Source organism: Glandiceps talaboti, chromosome 5, assembly GCF_964340395.1.
Source record: "Glandiceps talaboti chromosome 5, keGlaTala1.1, whole genome shotgun sequence".
NCBI lineage: Eukaryota > Metazoa > Hemichordata > Enteropneusta > Spengelidae > Glandiceps > Glandiceps talaboti.
Genome location: NC_135553.1, coordinates 8,546,340 through 8,566,592, shown reverse-complemented (window position 1 = coordinate 8,566,592; position 20,253 = coordinate 8,546,340). Strand labels below are relative to the sequence as shown.

Below are 20,253 nucleotides of genomic sequence, written 5' to 3'. Positions count from 1 at the left end.
TCTTTACATTGGCACACACACAGCTGGGAAAGTTAGTGTACTGAATTGATCACTTATCACCTATTGTTACAGTATTTATGAATATAATGATCATATGTATACACATAATAAGAGCTTGTTTTCTTACACGATTCAGCTGTTGATGGGCCTTCACTTTTAACTTTTCAATAATATTCACACTTCTTGTAACAAGTATGCGTGCGACTAACGGTCGGGTCATAATTTTGCCCTGCCGACATCGTATGCATTACATGTAATGCCTCTCGCAGATGGAATCTTTACGAGAAATGAGATCCAATATGTCATTATTTATTGCTTTTTTTCATATTATGCGGGACTTAAACATGTCTATGTCTACTGGCCATCAAACCAATGATGTACAACAAAACGCTATTAATTGTCTGTCTGGTAAGTAGGTTTTCATATATACCCACTGCGGTACAGCCAAACTCAACTCTGTGTGACCTTCATCTGCAGAGTCGTATATTGAATAGGCAGACATCAGGCATTGGAGTAATTTAAAGGCAATATCAGACGTACAATGTACGCTGAAGCCTTCCGCAAAGACATAACGAACTCCTTTTGATCGTTGTTCCTATATATACATAAATATTGAAATAACTCATTACAATTACTAACTTCATCAAAAGGCTATATATGACGCCTGTTTTCTGTTATCAATCGGAATTACATGAAGTTCCAACGTTGTGTTCTTTAAAAATTGTCTATTTACCGAAAGTCATCCATTATGGACAGTCTACACCAACAATCTGTGCATTGTAGAACATGACTTGTGTGCTTTGTTATTGTCATTGAATGTGTCGAATGTATGTAATTTGAAGTTTGAGTTCTTCAGATGTTGGCTGGTTGCCTAGAATAATTATTTATGCAAATTAAAAGCATAGCAAAAATCTTTATAGGACTCGATTCGCTTTGTTACCATCTATGTATGCGTCAATTTATTGTAATTCATTAAAAATGACACGCTAAACAACCTTTGTAGGACAGGCGTGCTTTATTAACATCAATGTATGTATTAAATGGTATGGAATTTGAAGCTTGTGTTCTAATGATATTTAGCCAAATCAGAAGCTCTGAAATCAATGTAACATTGTGGTACAAATGTCCATAGATCGACATTCGGGGTATTCGTGTAAATATGCAATCAAGAATATCTGTGCTAGTAATTATCACTTGTTATTTTAAGTGAGTCAGACAGAGAATCTATTTTGGAATCCATTCTTTGAAATGACTTGTATGTATGTATGTATGTATGTATGTATGTATGTATGTATGTATGTATGTATGTATGTATGTATGTATGTATGTATGCATATGTATCGCTGGAGCGAGACTGTATTGCAAAAAGTATGAAATATCTCCCTTATTACCATATACACCTTCATTGGAGGTCATCTTTCGCATTTGCTTTGATTGGCATAATCTTCATGTTTGCTTTAATACCTTCTCCCATGTAAATGGTATTCATTCCTATATCACTACATGCAGTTCGAAAATAAACCGAGTGTCATTTCGTGAAAGGTTGTGAACTTCGCCATTTTAACCACCTTCCATTTGATTATAGATGTCTTCTCTACATCTAGAATATTGCTTTGCAGAATATCTACCAGCCTCTTTTAGACTTTGCAATTTTCGTTCTGAGTAAATGTAAGCCTTGCATTGTCCTTATCTAAATGAAAATCCAGCAGATTATTAAAGTTTACTTATGCAACCATGTCTCCAAAACAAATTTCACAGTCTGGTGGAACGTCTTGCTCGATGAGTAATCAACAGATATATTGATTGACAAGAGCTTTTTCTTGCATTTGACATTAACAACAGTAAGTAGGAAAAGACCACATATATGGCTATTTACCTTCCGTAAGGAAGGTTATATATTGGGATATTGGGGATGAAAAGTCCGTGTGTCTGTATCACCATTTTCTCAAAAACTGCTGGCTCAATTCAAACGATATACGTGTTCTACAAGGTTATGGCAAGAACTGATTAGGTTTTGGTAAACATTCCAAGAATATTAATGAGCTATTTTACATAATTAATGGTTTTCGGTGATTAGGCTATATCTTAATAATGCACACTTCAAGTTCAATATAATTTGATGTATACATTGATGATAAAAAGTGTAGGTGTAATATAAAGTTTGATACTATAGCTTGTAGCTGTAATGACTCATTTGCATAATTAATGATTTTCAGTAATTAGGCTATAACTTACGAATGCGCACTTCAAATTCAATACAGTTTGGCACATACTTTAAACATAAGAAAGGGCACATGTCCTGAAAAGGTTATTGTTGTAGCTTTCAGTTTTAATGAGACATTTGCATAATTAATTATTTTCAGTAATTAGTCTATATCTTAAGAATGTCCCCTTCAAATAGATTTAATATAATTTGGTAATATATTGATGGTAACAAAGTTCATGCACCATGTAAAGTTTGATAATGTAGCTTTTAGTTTTAATGACTAATTTGCGTAATTAACAATTTTCAGTAGTTTGACTATATCTTCAAACTGCATACTTCAAATTCAGTATAATTTGGTACTTAAAACATTTAACTATTCACATATGTTCTGTTGAATTCCAACAATCATTGTGTGTAGGAAATAAATTCTAAAGTCTTTGCCCTTACGGAAGGAAGGCATTCAGTTTAAATCTGGTTTACTGTTTCTCGTCGATACAACAGCTTGTGTCTAGTGTCTAGTGTCTATTTATTTATGTCATTTACGCCAAAATTTAATTAATCCTGAAGAGTTCTTGGAGAAATCACCCCAGTTTTGCTTTGCACGAATCAAATACCTAATACATAATGTTTCTATTTTGTAATTGTTTTTAGACCCCTTACGTCACAAATAATTGAAAACATAGAAATATAGCAGTAAGGAATCAATACTGTCTACAATGGATAGGAAAATATCTTCAAGTAACAAACGATGAAAATGTCTTACACAAACGGTTGATTTGTGTGTCTCCATGGCACTGCTGATAGACATGCATCAAAGTTAGTTTCATTTGTATGATATAAGGATGCTTACAGGGGATTTTGTATACAGTCAGTTCGTTGTGCTTATTAGCTGGGACTGTCTATTAGTCGGATTGAGCCTTTGGTGCCAGTTGGATATACATATCAGATGGGAGTCGACCAAAGTTGTATTCCTTTGTAATCTGGCATGCTTTTAATCAACTATTCGGCCGGTTTTCTCAGCGAAAATTACCGTTTTTAGTTGGCCGACTATGCAATAACATACTATCCAATCTTTTCCTGAAAGGGGGGGGGGGGGGAGTCTCGTACAAAGTTCTGTTTTAATTCGAATATAATGGCCTGCTTATCTACAACTTGACCTTTCCGGTACTTTCGGACTCTTAAAGAACAAATCCACGTAACCAGCTTTCAACCATTACTATATGAACCATATGAGTCTTTTCCTTGCAGTGACGTTTAGGGAAGGTCTAGAAAATGGAAAATAATAGCGAGGTTTGTAAAGAAACGCGCTTACACAAAATGGCATAACCTTTTTCCCCAACAAAGGTATGAAGTAGTTCAAATCAACTTCTACGGTAACTGTGTCCGCCGAGTGGAGTTACATTTCTATGTTTATAGATGCTGACTACCCTTTCCTTATAAGCATATAGAAACAAACTTTACAGTTTTCTCCACATTGTGGTTTTTAATTCACTGTCAACAAGAAATTAAGTTTACCATTGCTAGTTATTGTAAGTACTCTGTAACATTAAATTCAATGACCAGTACTTCTTAGCCCTCTTCCACCGTGAGCTTGTCAACGGTCACAAGATGACTTTATGCGTAGATTTCAGAGATAAGAACGTGTTGAAAAAAAACACCAAGTCTGCTTAGCCTGTCAAACCCTAGTATACCATGCATTATTAGGATTACAGTTCTTGTCAGCTTACTTGTAGTTTGATAACGCATATACTCGCAGACAGGTAAGCTTACTTGTCTGTGATATACTACAGATGTAGAACCTACATGTTTTCTAGGCCACCACAATGAGGTGTCAGACGTGATGACACATCATCCCAAACGTCAAAGTACACAACACCTTTCAAAAAATTATTCTCACTCACTCACTCACTCACTCACTCACTCACTCACTCACTCACTCACACTCTATGCCATTAAAAGCGCACTATAATTCCCGGTAATATTTTAATATAAAACTAACAAGAAAACTGTAAAATTATTGTCTGCCTACATTTACCGCGTTCTGATAATGCATATTCTACTGAATCAATATATTTTTTGTCAGGTCACGACATTTCACGGACAATTCAGCGTACACAACATGCTTTTGAGAACAGTATTTCACACTTTGTTTCATTAACGCCCACAAGTTATATTTTGCCGGTAATGCTTTAAAAAGGGGAAATTAGGCGATATTTGTCAGAATTTATGGTTGGGGGGGGGGGGGGCACGTAAGAAATTGTGGGTGTGAAGGGGAGGGGGGGGGGGGCATGAAATTTCCAATAGTCTGAAAGGGGAGCACGAAATATTTTACTCATGATTTGAACCAAATTAAACCTCGGGAGTTGTCTTTTACAGAGAAAATTTGGCTTTTTGAACACAATTAAACACCAGGAGCAGTCATTTAACTTGTACGTTTTCAAAATTTACCTATCATATATTCAATTATGAGGCAGTCGACAGCCAAGTGAATGTGTGGGTCTCTTTCCTATATATCATGAAAATTAAGGGTTACAATAAGGATAGGTGAACATTCGGTCTTCAAACTTACCTCGTGAGTCAAAATTTCACGAATCCATTTTCCAAGAAAAGAACATACATCGACAACATCAAAACAGTGTACCAATTCCTTGAAGCCTGAAATAAAGAGGATATAGTAATTAAAAGGCGATGATTTAACAAGATAATAGCGCAATACATCACGGAATTTTGTTAAGGTGAAACGTTGCACTCAGCCCATCCTGCATACTAATATTTGAAACACCTCACTGTGATAAATGAAAGTAGGAAACTGGAATATACGTATATCTGTGAAAGGATCTCTGCAGTCATTATGTTACCCGATTAGCAGGGCTGCCTTAATATGTCCTATAGTTACAATTTGAAACAAAGATGATTCCTTTTAAAACATCATCAAATGACGTATGCAATGTTATTCTTCGACAAGAGTGATGTTTTTGTCACACAGTTGTGACCGAGTACTATTTTCCTCTTTTAGTTCGCTTTAAAGGGTACCTTTGTACTCCGTCCATTTCAGTGTTTGGTGGATTGGCAAACTTGGTAGCCGTTTTTGTTCTGAAAATCTCCAATTTTCAAAATCAAGTGTGCCTCAAGTCCCATTAGGGCTGAACTCCCGCAACTGTACTATGAATGTTCCAAATAGAGGCTAAAAGTACTCTGAAACGATATTGGAGACTCAATGGATGTAAACACGAGGTATCAGTGATCGTGCCCATGGCAATAGGTGAAGTTGTGGGTTCGGGGCTAGACAAGTATAATTAGAGGTCGGCAAATGAACATTACAAAAGGATGAATAAACTCGTTAACGGCAAAGAACATGGAATCTTCTCACAAACAAAGTAATATATATATATATATATACTCATATAAGTATAAGTGTCCCACTGGAGAGAACAGTGCTCGATGCAATATTAGTAGCAGAGCATTATAAATTTAATTTAAAAAAATACGGATGCTATAAGTCGTATATATATATATATATATATATATATATATATATATATATATATATATATATATATATATATATATATATATATATATATATATATATATATATATATATAACATCTTTGCACTGAGGTTCTATAGAATAATACCGTACCGTTCATACAGTTCTGATCCACATATTTCGAAGAGACTGGAGACCCACCGATGAAGAGGAGCTCAGTCTCTTCGAAACATTTGGGTCAGAACTGTATGGTTTACCAAGATTGGTTATTTTGTTCCGTCAATACCAGTTGTTTGATTTTGTGCATGATTATAGATATAAATATGATTTAGAACGATATTTTCTCTATACTCTTATTACGTTATATATTGCCTGTTACATCTCAAAATCCGCTAAGTTTACTGATGTCACTGCATGCTTTTACCATAAATCACCCATATATATCTAGATTACTGTTCCCCTGCTTTTTAGCAATTACTTCGATTTATCACATTGCACTTTGAGTTCCAGTTGGCTCAGAAATCATAAACCCTATATCTAGCAAATGAGCGACCAAGACTCTCAAGAAAGACATGTTTGACAACGCAGAATATATTCATCTTGTGTTTTAATTAAAGATGCTATCGCTTCCTTTTTTGTTCTATTCCTTCTTTGTACTAGTGTCAAAATGATTGATGCGCATGCTATGAACTGTGAATACAGTCAATGAATCATACACATGCATTTGAAGGAATAATCTATCTCGTACGTGATGGAGCCAAGAAATGGTGAACAAGTTATGAGCCATGCAAATATGACGATGGGTAACTTGACTTTCGGAATATATTTCAAATCAACTCAAATATACTTACTGGAATTGAGTTCTTGGGAATAATATAACAAATTTAAAACCACGTAAATCATTACTTTTAATAAACGGTGAATTTATTCAACACTTGTACAGCTCTAGAGAAATGGTCTATGCCATCATAAAAGGCTAGTAATTATATAACGTACCAGTATGGTGAAACTCTTATGAAATATGCAACAGGTCTACCCTTGAAGGCACATACTCTAACGAGCCATAGTAACATTGAAATTTGGTCAAAGTCAGGGTAGATTTAGAAAATACAGTACCAGACATCCATAGTATAGGTCTACATGGTTTATATATATATACATATTCCGTAATGTGCGAAACATATCAATATCAAGGCATGTATTTTGAACACACAGATAGCCATATAATAAATTTCATATCTGCTGTCCAGACTGTAGCATGATGGAACTAGATTTAGTTTGAAAGTGACCTTAAAGTTTAAGGTCAAGGTCATGATTCTAAATTATTCTGAAAAAAGGGTATGTTCTTATGATATAGTTGGAGAATCTTGAATTAAACGTGTAAGCATTACAACACTTCAGTAATAATACATTGTACAAAAATAGTGAGATGGCATAACAGTTTTGTCGAGTTGACGACAAAATCAGGCATGTCATAATGTTTATACGTAACAGTCCATGTTGTGGTGACCCACAAGCCCAAGGGAAACTGACGTATGATGTTGCATGGATAAGATTTTGTCAACACACCACATCAATTTACTGTATTCTAGTCACAGGCATATAATGCAGTAAATTGTGTGATATGTTGACAAACCTTACTCGTGCAACATCATACAACAGTTTCCCTGGGGCATGTGGTTCACCCCAAGCCTGCCTAGATAATATTCAGCGCATGCAACCTCAGTACTCTTCTTTCGAAGACATGGAAGGGTGTCCCCCAAACAATATAGCAATCTTCGAAACCTTACTTCGTTAACATTTTTTTGAAAGTACTTTTCTGACGTAAGAGTGGCAAGTTTGTCTTGTCTGCAGACGGTGAAACCATATCCATCCGCAGCTGCTGTGAAGTGCATGCACATCTGAAGACATCAGTCTTCTGTTGTTGTTTTGACGCTCGGAGAGCCATCATTTCGAAACGACCGATGACGTCATTTTGAGTTTAACAACATGAAAATGATCAATACCACGTGACGGTGTATTGGCAAATGACGATGAGGTTAACGGTGTAGTTGTGTTGCAATATGGTAGAGCAGGCATGTATGAGACGGGGGTAAACCCGGCTTTTCTTACTTCGGGGGGGGGGGGGGGGACAAGTAAGAGCCACGGTCTAAGTCATTCTTGCGCATCGATAGGAAATGCATTTTATAGAATGTACTTTTCTCATTTACATTTTGGACTGGAGTGTATATATCATTTTCAAACATACATAATTCAGTTCCTGGATAGTTTAAAAAATTAATCATTAATCTTACACGTCCCATTGCAGCTTTAAAATCTACAGGAACATAATGCTTACTGTTTCCAGAAAAGTTCGTTTAATCTTTAATCATCTTATGTGTGGTTTTGTGTATCACACTGTCCCATCAGACAAAAGGGAAACGTGGGTATCGTGTATCAAAGTCGGTGTTGTTTTTTTCCAGGGTCGTCCCAGTGCTTATTTCTAATCCTTTCCTCTATTAATATAAGGAATAAACCGGATCCCTTATTTTCGCATTGCTCATATATATGACAGAAACGACGGTGGGTTATTTGTAGAGGAATAAACTTCAGGATATAAACCTGTATATCTCTATACAGGTTTATATCCTAAAGTCAACGCTATACATAAGCACCATGTATTTTCACGTCATCATATTTGAAGAAACACTCTTATTAAAATACTGACCCAAGACATGTATCTTTAAATATGACTTTTTTTTACTTGTTCGGAAGACAAAATTTCAACCAAAATTGTCATCATTTCAAATATATGACCATGCAGATATTTAAAATTCCATGGACAAAAAATAATTAAATTATATTTTACAAAATAAGGCCGGTGTGTCCATTCAATCCAATAACACCTGTAATATGACATTTGTAAAAGTAGGCAACAGGCGTAAAAAAAGATAATTGCGTGGTTCCGATAACATTCAATTTTAAAATAGGTGGAGTACGTAGATTTTTTATTTTTTTATATTTTTTTTTCATGTGTGAGTGTCTATAGTGCAGGTTTTCCATTGTTTTCCATATGGTATCTGTGTTGTTTATTTCTTCCTATCAGATGTACAGCCATTACAGATTGGAAGAATAGTTGTATATTGTCTTTTTAAGTTGATGTCAGTTTCCGCACCCACTATTTCTTGCGAGACTTCACGATTTTCGCGAATACATAAACAAACGTTTAGGGTCGGCGTGAAAACCTAGGTGGGGGTCGGGTAACCTGAACCAAACAACTTTTTTATTTGACCTAACATGACTCCAGAAATATAGTAGATAGGTGGGATTTATCTTATCTTAAAGACAAGATGTCAAGAAGTTGCTGGTGACAATAGTTCCGTAACAGTTGATGAGGTGTAACAGAAGTAAATAAAGACAATTAAGTCTAAACAATGTGTGCTTTCGATTACGCTCAATATCAGAAGAGGTGGGTAGGTAGAGTTTCTTTTTTCTTTTTGTGCGAGTGTGTAGTCCAGGTAGTTATGTTTTCTCTTGTTTTCCACTTCTTCCAATCTGATGTACAACCATTACAGATTGGAAGAACATGTTTATATTGTCTTTTTAAGTCGATGTCAGTTTCCGCATCCTCTATTTCTCGCGATACTTCACACACAATTTTCGCGATTTTATCATTTTTTTCTCGAATATGTAAACAAATGTTTAGGGTCGGCAGTGAAAAGCTGGGTGGGTTCGGGTAACCGGGATCAAACTATATTTTTAGGCCTTATGAGATTCAGATGTAGACACACACAATTATGCAGACTATGCTGTTATAGGCTGAATGCCGGACAGTTTCTCTCTGGGATGTGATTTTTTAAAAATTAACCAATGATACCTTGGCAAGAAAATCTACATGGTATTAGAAAGAAATTGTCCTAAGCTTACCTTTTTGCACGTAAAAATGTTCAGGGTCAGCGGTTTAAACTAGGGTAGTTCGTGTTATCGGAAAACAGTATTTTGTTTGGCATTACTATGGTCGTAAACATTATCTCAGTTGTACTACACAACGGGAAAACTGCATGTATAACATACATATCTAGATCTCTTCGACTTAAAACCGGCTTGAAAATCTGCAGACCTTGTGAAGGACGCCTCGAATAGTTTTATGCAGTTGAATGCACTTTGAAATTACATTGCTGGAAAGTTGGAGAAAATGATAATAAATTCAATTTATTTTTAGTGATATTGTTTGGATCATAATAATATCGATTCAAAAACACCACGACTAAAGTCTTAACGTGACGAAATAACATGAAAATATACACAGACTGTAAACTCTCTACTCTTCTTCAATATGCAAGACTTTTTTTATGGAAATATCAGCTCTCCCACGTGATTCTTCTAACCACAAAATGACATAGCACCAAGATGCCAAACTTTAGCTTATACTGCTGCAGGCAAACCATATATTATGTGTATCGATTAAAATGTGTCAGATTTAAATTTAACTGTAGTCATAGTGATGGTTTTTAGTATTAATGAATTTGGATGTGTTTCCTGATGCCTACAAGGTATGGCGGAATTATAATATCATTGGGAGGTCGGTTCTTCTTCCTTTGTCGTATCTTCACTGTCTACTGAAAGGTTTTTAGTAGTGGTTCGTAGTCGTGTACAATATATGTGCAAGGCACAAATACGTAGGGTTCGAAATAACCAAGGTAACGTTGTCATACCGCAATAAACTTTGAGCGACGTACTGACAGGTATCGTTTCATCAACTTCCTATTTTCCTTGAGACCTAATTTCCTGATGAAATACAACCCTCGCTTTATTTCAAATTAACAGAAGTGGCGATGAGGACATGGGGACAGTAGGTATTCTGCTCGTTTTGCGAGTTTCGAATAATAGGAACATTATGTGTCGGTCGTACACATCGATAAGTGAAAAAACTCCAACATTACCGAGACCTTAACAAACAGTATAGCTGGCTACCTTTGGTCTCAACACGGTAGACTCCGCATTCATGTAATTAAAATTCGATATCTTGTGTTTGTGACTAAGGAGTCACCGGGTTCACATACGCAACCCTATCCTAAATAATGTTTCATGACATAGGTGAAACCGAAGCTTAAATTCAGAATACTTTGCTGTAAGTTGTTCTTCAGATAGAGAGCCGCGCATATGCTTTCCTCTAAAACGTTGGATTCTTCTTTAAGTCAAGAATCCACATTTGTATGAAATATGATAATGTTAGCTCTATTCCAGAAGGAATGACTTCCACTAATAGTTTATTTATCTACTAATAAAATGCAAAAGTACAATCACATAATACGTCAAGGGATACACATTGCGTCATTTAAGACCTTTTCACTTATTCTGCGAAGTTCAGCTGCAGTAACTTAAGTTTTTCATTTCAGATTGTTTTACAACGCAATGATGTGATGACATGTAATATATACTACGTCGTCTCCACCGGGAATGACGAAAAGACATTTCTCACTCACGTAAATGAGTACTTTATATAATATATCTAATATACACAGTTGTCTACTTTCTGTAATCTTATAAGTTATACACTATAAAGACAACAGGGGTTGCGTTATTTTGTACATTCTACTCTGCAAATACACTTGTGCGACCAATTATAACTCATTTAATTAAATTAAGACGATTTCATTATGTGAAAATAACGTTGCTTTGATCTTCTTTTTTAAAATGCCTTTGAGGTCAGAAACTGAAAACGTATACTCGGAGTTAAATTAAAATGTACTGACAAGACATTTGTAATAATATTAAGCACACGAGTCGTGGCAAGGAGAAATACTCAAACCCTACAAAAGATGTAACCTCTAGAGTATACTGAATAGCAGGTGTAGGATACCTCAAAGCTCGCTTTTATGCAATCCTTTTTGGACTTCACACTCGAAATAGTAGACTACAGTGTACCGACATCTTGAAAACATTAATGTAGAGTGTATTGATTCTGCTCAAGTGCAATGGAGTGAAAAATGCCTTTAATTCGCCAGTTATAAATTTGTCCTTTAAATTCCCAAAACGCCTTGAAAGAGCAAATGCTGAACAGCAACTCATCGTGGGACTGATGGGCCTTAATTACAGGGTTTAGCTACTAATGAAGAGCATGATTATCCTATAGACCGACAGCCAATATCTACGTTTTCTACGTTCGACTAGTGTTGTAATTTATCCTGAAATAAGTACGTATATACGGTACACCATTTGAGCTGCAGTTACTATGGTAACTTTAGTGAGGTACACGTGATCATAGCTTCATTTTCGATGTCTAGGCGTTCGTCGCGTAGTAGACCGTAGATTAATGTTGTAACAATAATATAACAAATAACGATTCTCGTATGGCCAGGTATCGTATGCTACTTATCCGCATGTTGGATATCTGTTGAATTATTTCTAAGAGAAAATGTCAAAATTGATGACTATGAGACACCTAAAGCGATAGGATATTTCGGCGTTCTTCTCTTATACTAACATACCAATCACGGAAGAAAAATCCAAGGGCCTTCGTTTTGAAGTTTGATGTTCTATAGGGAACTAATGTGTTAAAGTATTTCATGCAACTTGAAAAGAATCACTCAGAAGGCTGTGATTTCCTTATCGATGTCGACGAGATCAATATAACTTCTTATAAATCAATCAATGAATGGTTTGATTTCTAAAACGATGAATGGAAACGTGTTTAAAAAAAGAAGTAAATTTCTTTCATCAGCTTTAATGCATACATTCAACCATATGACCACATAGATGACTCTTCTTAGCACGACAGTCAAATTTCTAAACCACTGTCCTTATTGAAAAGGTTCGTCCTTGTCACTTTGAACAAAATTTGAAAGAAATTCGTCATACTTATTTCTCACAAAGCGTCTAAAACCTGCAAAATGTGTCTAGATTTTCGTGACCTTGGATACAACTTGCCCTTGGTAATATTTGGTAAACAAGTAAATGGGTTCTCTAGTTTGTGAGTTATGTGGTGAACAGTGATTTTGTACAACAAAGATGGTTGTGATGTGGCTGCTATTCGACTACGTCTTGAAAAAAAGTGGCGATTGTTCATGCCCAGTATAATAGCCTATACTATCTACATATACTTTGTGCTAGGTTTGAATGAAATTGGATAATGAATGTCAGCTTACATTTGAATGGAGTCTCTATGTATTATTTCTTTTTGATTCAGTGGTAAACTGGTTTTGTACAACATAATTGTTTGGCTGTCATTTGCCCATACTCATCGATATGGATATCTTTGAATATCCTCAAAGTCCGTCAACTGTCAAAGCCGGCTGTATGATAGTCCGGGTTGCTTTCATCGATAGAATGAAATTAACATTCTGGCCAGCCATAATGTACTGCTAATAACACATTGAATCATACGAAGAAAATGCCCCTCTTCTGAAGTCATCAATTTATATACTCTGCACTTAGCCTTGAAGTGTCATTTATGTATATAACTCAGTCGAGTCATTTCACATTTGCCTAAACATCAATGGACCATATGGTATACTTAACCTGTCACCGGTAGCCGTTGTCTCAATACATAACCCATTTAAAAACTTTATGAATATTAGACGAGCAATTTGCATAAATAATTATTTTGGTAATTAGACTTATGAATGTATAATTCTGTATGTACATTGATGACAAAGCACACGTGTGCAATAAATTCTGTTTTAACTTTAATGAGTATTTGCATAAATGATGAGTTTCGGAAAAGATTCAACATTCGCATACGTCTAGAGGTACTTACATGGATTGTAACAAAGTGCAAATGCTCAATATTATAGTATATAGCTTATTGGTATAGCTTTTAACTTTAAAGAGACATTTGCATAATTAACGATTTATGGTAATTAACTCCAATAATATCATGGAAAGGATGCTTCAAATTTCAGCAAGTTCTTGATGATCACACATGTTCAGCAACATGACTGTAGCTTTACATTTAAATGAGTTAAGGGATATATCATTCCGACAACTGCAGCTGCTTAATCTGATGATTTAGGACATTTTAGCCGACCGCTGTGTCTCAAAAACTCTAAATATTACGTTAAAGCGTTCAAAAGTAATTCTTCTGACTTTTAGGGTTACCTGTAGGATTGTCAAACAAGAACAACATTTCACAGAAATGAATTGATACAATTCTTCCAAATAACGCTATATATAGCAGTGACTTGCACCCACATTGGGAACACTATAAGGTCGTAAACCTTGATAAAATGACCGTAAACAGGTATGAATCACTGACAGGTAATTCAGAAAAGAAGGAAACATCATAAACAACGTAAATGATCGTTTGAAAAATCGACGTGTTTTTACAACTTTAATTCAGTCGGGAGATAAACACTCAATTGACGTGTAAAAAACACAACATCGTTAAAACCTAGCAAAGTACCGTAACTAAGTGACTCTAAAATTCATCAAATGTATAATGCACCTCAGGTAGTAATATGGTCGAATGTAATAACTTTGGTGCGATCAAATTGAAGAGCAACTAGAAAGCTCACCTTGTCATATGAAAATCTCTTCACTGGTCCGTTTGAGTACTAATTTAAGTCAACTTTAGTGTTCACAGTCTAGCTTTACAGGAAGTCGACAACACTACATCCTTCAATAGAGTTAACACAGGCGTCCATATTGGGTTATAAATCTACTGACAGACGGTGAGCACTTATTTTCTTCTTTAAATTTCAACTGAGAATCGGCCTAGTGTTTTGGCGCTCGTCTGTCCCCTACCACGCCTGGCATTTCGCTAGAAAAAGTTTATAAAATTCTAAAAATAGACTACAATTTCTTGCAGTGGAGTTCAACCGCAATTGAATATGGTAATGATGTTTACATCGCATAGCCCGACTTGATTCATACATGGTGATGCTATTGACGTCCTCTCACAGTTGAAAAAAATAAATTCCAATAAGAATTTGTGCCTTGTTTCTGGCCGAAGCTTCATTAAAGTAAATGGCCCCTAGTGAAATGGCGGGCATGGTAGGGGAAAGGTGAGAGCCAAAAACACCACACAACTGCATGCTAGTTTAACTGAGAATGGGGTGGAGTTTTCTTGAACAAGCTAACAGCAAAAGGCACATACAGCATTAAAGCACTTAGCATATAGGTTTGAAATAGGTTCTCTGTCAAAAGAACCACGGTAATGATTGAACGATGTAATTATCAACAAATTAATGACCTTCGAAGCAAAACAATTTTTAATAAACTAATTAGTATTTTGCATCTCAATGGAATCAAAATCAATTCCTTCTTCATCATCAGAACGTAATTATGTATCAAATTTCATTTTTAAAAACCATAGCTACAAGCAATAATAAATATATAATGGGTGACAAGTTTCAATTCACAATATCAAAATTTAACATTTACTTTTGAATCTTTGGTTAAGTACAAAGGGAATGTACGAGGGTAGACAAAAACAACAACCCATATGATATTTTGTCGTTCTGACATGCTCTCGATTTCAAGAAAGAAATAAGTCATTTGATTTGCAAGAAAAGACTGCAAGCACACTGTCGGTTTTGTCAAACAAGGTATTTAGGAGCTAAGGAAAAGGTTAGTAATCTAAACAATAACCAATGCATTTGTCTAATTCATGACAACTTTTGTCTTTGTGTTTCTATGTCCAAAATAGCAAAGTCTGTATAATTCCATCAATATGACCAACAATTCCCTAAAACAAAAGTGTTTTTTTGATTTACTGCAAGTCTTCGGTTACATACCAATTTGAATATTTTAAACCCTACGTAATATAAACATAATACCTTTTAAGTTCAACATACATGATGACGAGTTAGTTACTTGTAGATCTGAAAAGATGATTAATTAAAGGGAACAGTTTGTAAGTTCCATAATTCCAAGGAATTCATGGCATATTCATAAAAAATATATCAAGGAAATGTCAAATTCCTACAATACTTTGATTCATAGTAGCGAAAGTAGCACCACTATTATTTGCATTCTACTTCATCTCTTTGGCTGTTTGATTATAGAGATAAGCCAAGAATAACATACACTATATTACGATGGAGCCGTTGTTATCTGTCTTTGCGTTGTCTCTCACTTGTCAACTACAGCGAAGGATCCGTCTTTCAGCTTGCTTTCATTACAAGATTGAGATCTTTGATAACATGACAAATAGACAGCCGATTCTTCATATATGTTGTCTTTTTATCACCCCATCGCCTTTATACTCATTGGAAACCTCTGATCACTGTTTTATTTATTCCCACGTGTGGAATAAATTGAGTACCTCGAAAGTTCAAACGTGTCAATTGTCATTTATATTTTAGGTTTTGATATTAATCATTGCGTTATTAGATGCCACTTAATAATATGATGATTTAATTTATAATTTTTAATTTTGTGTAGGGTGTAAAGTGTCATTTATTTTTTAGATGTCAATACGTCATTTCGTAATTAAATCCCACTTGTAATATGGTGACTCAATTTACTTTTTTGCTAAAGATAAATTTATGGACTTGATGAAATTAATATCATCGAAGGCTTAATTTATTGCATGTGTGATTAATGATTTTTTTTTCAAACGAGAGTTTGGAGAGAAACATATTTCGCGAGCTACTGATTTGAATAATGTGTAATATATGTGTCTAAACATGGGCTGACACTTCAGAGCCGTAGCTTCAGTTCGTCTTTGTCAGTGTGCATCTTCTTACGAAGTGCTTTTTATTCTACATCTGCACAAGTATAACTAACCCCTGTGTTATATATTATTACTGAGTGAACTCTTCATATTTGTAACCCCCGCATAGATGTATACATGCACATTTCACTATCACATAACATTTTTTGCGGTTGAAGTGACGTTTAAAAATTATTACTTACTGGTTGACATGTAATAAGACCAAACACAGAGACTATGTTTGCTTTTTGTCTCAGCGTTATTAAATAACACAATGCAGCCTGTCATTCACGTGCTATTACACTTACTGAGATATTTATAAATTTAAATAGAAATCGCAACTCTACACTAACAATATGTAAGGTGCCACCTTAAAACACACACACACACACACACACACACACACACACACACACACACACACACACCAGATCCCCGGCCCATTTCAACCCCTTTGATGAATCAAACGATCGACGGAATTGAAACGCCCACTAGACTTGCCACTAATACATACTCCAATGTACTATTTATATTTGGAACCCATTTTCATTTGATACCATATTGTTAAAGGCAGATTGCAGATAGCTTTCGTGATCGCACTGAATGGCATGTTCGCTCCCTGTCAAAGCGAGTTCGAAGAACCGTACGGCTGAGTTCAGTTGGATGTGCCACGTGTATTGCTTCTCAAATTATTACGGCATATCGTTTTGGTTTTTACATAAACTTATTTTATTTTCAGGTAGATTGTATTTCTTGACATGTTCTGTTATTCATTCAGTCTTTTGCTTATTGTTTGCTCGATATCTGATACTATAACGACTTCAATCGTAGTTTGATGGCAAAGTTCTGATATCTAGCACACATACATTATTTCAGGATGAACAATGGATTATTCTTATGACTTATGTTTTCCTTCTTGACGAGTATATAACGGTGACCTGAAGACATCGCAATCAGTTTTGTATAGATGCACCTTCAAAATGGGGCATGTCAACATCAACTTAGTTAATCTATTACTATTTAATATCAGAGAACGCGGGCATATACACACGTGACCACTTTCAAAGAGATGGTGAAAGTAATACCAGGTATTTACTTAGTGAAAATTCAATCTGGCTTCCGGATAATATACATAAAATAGTTCGTCCTTCTACAAATTTGCGGACGTGACATGGATAACTGCCTTTGATTATGTACCTCCTGTATGGCAGTGTTAGGTTATTCTTTTGTCTGTCTGTCTGTCTGTCTGTCTGTCTGTCTGTCTGTCTGTCTGTCTGTCTGTCTGTCCGTCCGTATGCATGCATGCATGCATGCATGCATGCATGTATGTATGTATGTATGTATGTATGTATGTATGTATGTATGTATGTATGTATGTATGTATGTATGTATGTATGTATGTATGTATGTATGTATGTATGTATGCATGTACAAAGAAATGCATATGGAACTTGTCAGTCAGTCCGTATAAATAGATGTAAAATCCGACGTTTCGAATAAAAATTCTTTATCAAGGTATTTATCGGCAAACTTCAGACATGTTAGGTAAACACCTGAATGTATCTGAAATATGTATGTATGTATGTATGTATGTATGTATATGTATGTATGTATGTATGTATGTATGTATGTATGTATGTATGTACGTACGTACGTATGTATGTATGTATGTATGTATGTATGTATGTATGTGGACATGATATCAAAAGCTGCAGCATCGATTCTGGTGTAAAGTGCTAAACATCTTCCATATGCTAATGGCAAGAACTGATTAGGTAAAAATCCAATGAAATTAATTAGTCATTTGCATAATTAATGGTTTTTAGTAATTAGGCTATATCTTTGGAACGCATGCATCAATTCAATATGATTTGGTACATACATTAACCATAACAAAGCACATAATGTCTTGTAAAGTTTATTGAATTAGCTTACATTTGTAATGAATAATTTGCATAATGCAAGTTTTCAATTTCATATAAGTTGGTACATATGTCAACCTAATAATGCACACCTATCCTTTGAAGTTGGTTGACATACCTTATATTTTTAATGAGTAATTTGTAATTGTAATTGTAATGGCTAATCTGCATAATCAATTATTTTCGGTAATAAGGCTATTTCTTACGAATGCAAACTTCAAATTTCACTAAATTTGGTACATTCATCGACCATAACAAATCCTACGTGTTTGATATAGTTGTTTGTGTAGTTTTTAATTGTGATATGCAAGTCGTATCAATAATCATTTTGATAATAAATGAGGCAATATCTTTTTAATACAAGCTTTAAATTTCAAATAATTTAGTACATGTAGTGATGGTAAAGAAGTGCATTTGTCATTTAAAGCCTGTTGTTGTAACTTATCAGCTATTACTATTTAATTTGAATAATCAATCACCTTTTTAATAGGCAATGTAGTAACTATGCAAAATTCAATTTTCATATAGTTTCATACAAGTAATTGTCCAATTAAGGGGTACATCATGTATAATAACTAGAGTTAAGAATTTTGCATTCCAACATTGTATGTAGGCCCAAAAAATCTATGTTTTTGCTCTTACGGGAGGCATTCAGTTTAAATCTGGTTTAAAATCAAGGGCGTTTTCTACCTTGAAAGTTTACTTCTCCATTTGATATTAAGCACATTTAATAACCTATTGCCAACCCTTGCGATCGATATACAATAATGTGGTAAATCCCGTGCATTTCATAATTTCATATCGTGTCCCGTCTCATTATTAACACACTCACTTCCTGGATGATTAGCAAGAAAGGTCTGACTCGCACTTTATATTACACTTCACAATTCTCAACTCTTCCTGTTCAAAGGTCTAAATAGGCTTAAGTAAATAAACGAATACTCCCATGACATATTGTTCTGACGTCATGTCAACGTTCGTAAAACGGAGGTAGGCGATCACAATTATAGACTAGTATTCACATTTAAATCAGTGACGTCATAATACACGTCACAGTAATTCCTAAACAATCAATTTAAATGTGGACACAGATTTTTGAAATACAGACAATTGTTTAAGCGCCTGTCGTTTTCAGATGTGAATGATTAATGCACTTAAGTAGTGTAGGTATACTTGTTTGAAATAAAACTGAAAATCATATTTCATCTTTAATACACTTACCACGGTTGTTGTGGAGTCTTATTAATACTTAATAGTTGTCAAGTTAGTTTGATGTTCTCTGTGTGTTTATATTATATATATATATATATATGAATATATAACTCGGTGAGTATCAATCTGCTAAAACAGTGCTCTATACCGCAGTGGCAGAGCGTAATAGTTTTGGTAGTACTGGAACTCTTTCTTGGTTGTAACTCGGAGTTTCACGCATTGCGCGATCATCAGACAACTCAGAGTTGTCTGATGATCGCGCAATGCGTGAAACTATGAATATAATTATATATGAAAACTATATATATATATATATATATATATATATATATATATATATATATATATATATATATATATATATATATATATATATATATATATATATATATATATAGTTTTGATAGTTCTGGAACTCTTTCTTGGTTGTAACTCGGAGTTTCACGCATAGTGCGATCATCAGACAACTGATTTCTACTCTCTGGGTGTGCTGTTTATATAGAGTGCAGACAATAGGTGCTGTGTGTGAAGGTGTTGGTTGTTATTGTGTGAGGTATTGGGTGCGGGCAAGTAGGTGTTGGCGGGTTGTTTCATGTCGGGCTTTGGTGTTCCGTTAGTTAACGGGTTTAGTTTAGGTGATAGATACTCTATTAAAGTTGGACAAATAAAACTTATTCTCGTGTCGGCATTTAGATATCAACTCAGTTCTTTTGTTTAGTGTGGAGTTTTTGTCTGCTTTAATAATGGTTAGTTTTTCAGTTAAACACAGGTTTTGTTTTATTGGTGT

General features: G+C 34.8%; 1 long non-coding RNA gene across 1 annotated transcript in view; it reads right to left on the bottom strand.

Annotated features, from left to right (window-relative positions):
* Positions 1 to 20,253, bottom strand: part of LOC144434866 (uncharacterized) — a 45,065-nt gene that overhangs the window by 15,728 nt on the left and 9,084 nt on the right. Inside the window, exon 2 of the long non-coding RNA XR_013480867.1 lies at positions 4,776 to 4,861. This is a non-coding gene — a long non-coding RNA (uncharacterized LOC144434866). The remainder of the gene's footprint in view (positions 1 to 4,775; positions 4,862 to 20,253) is intronic.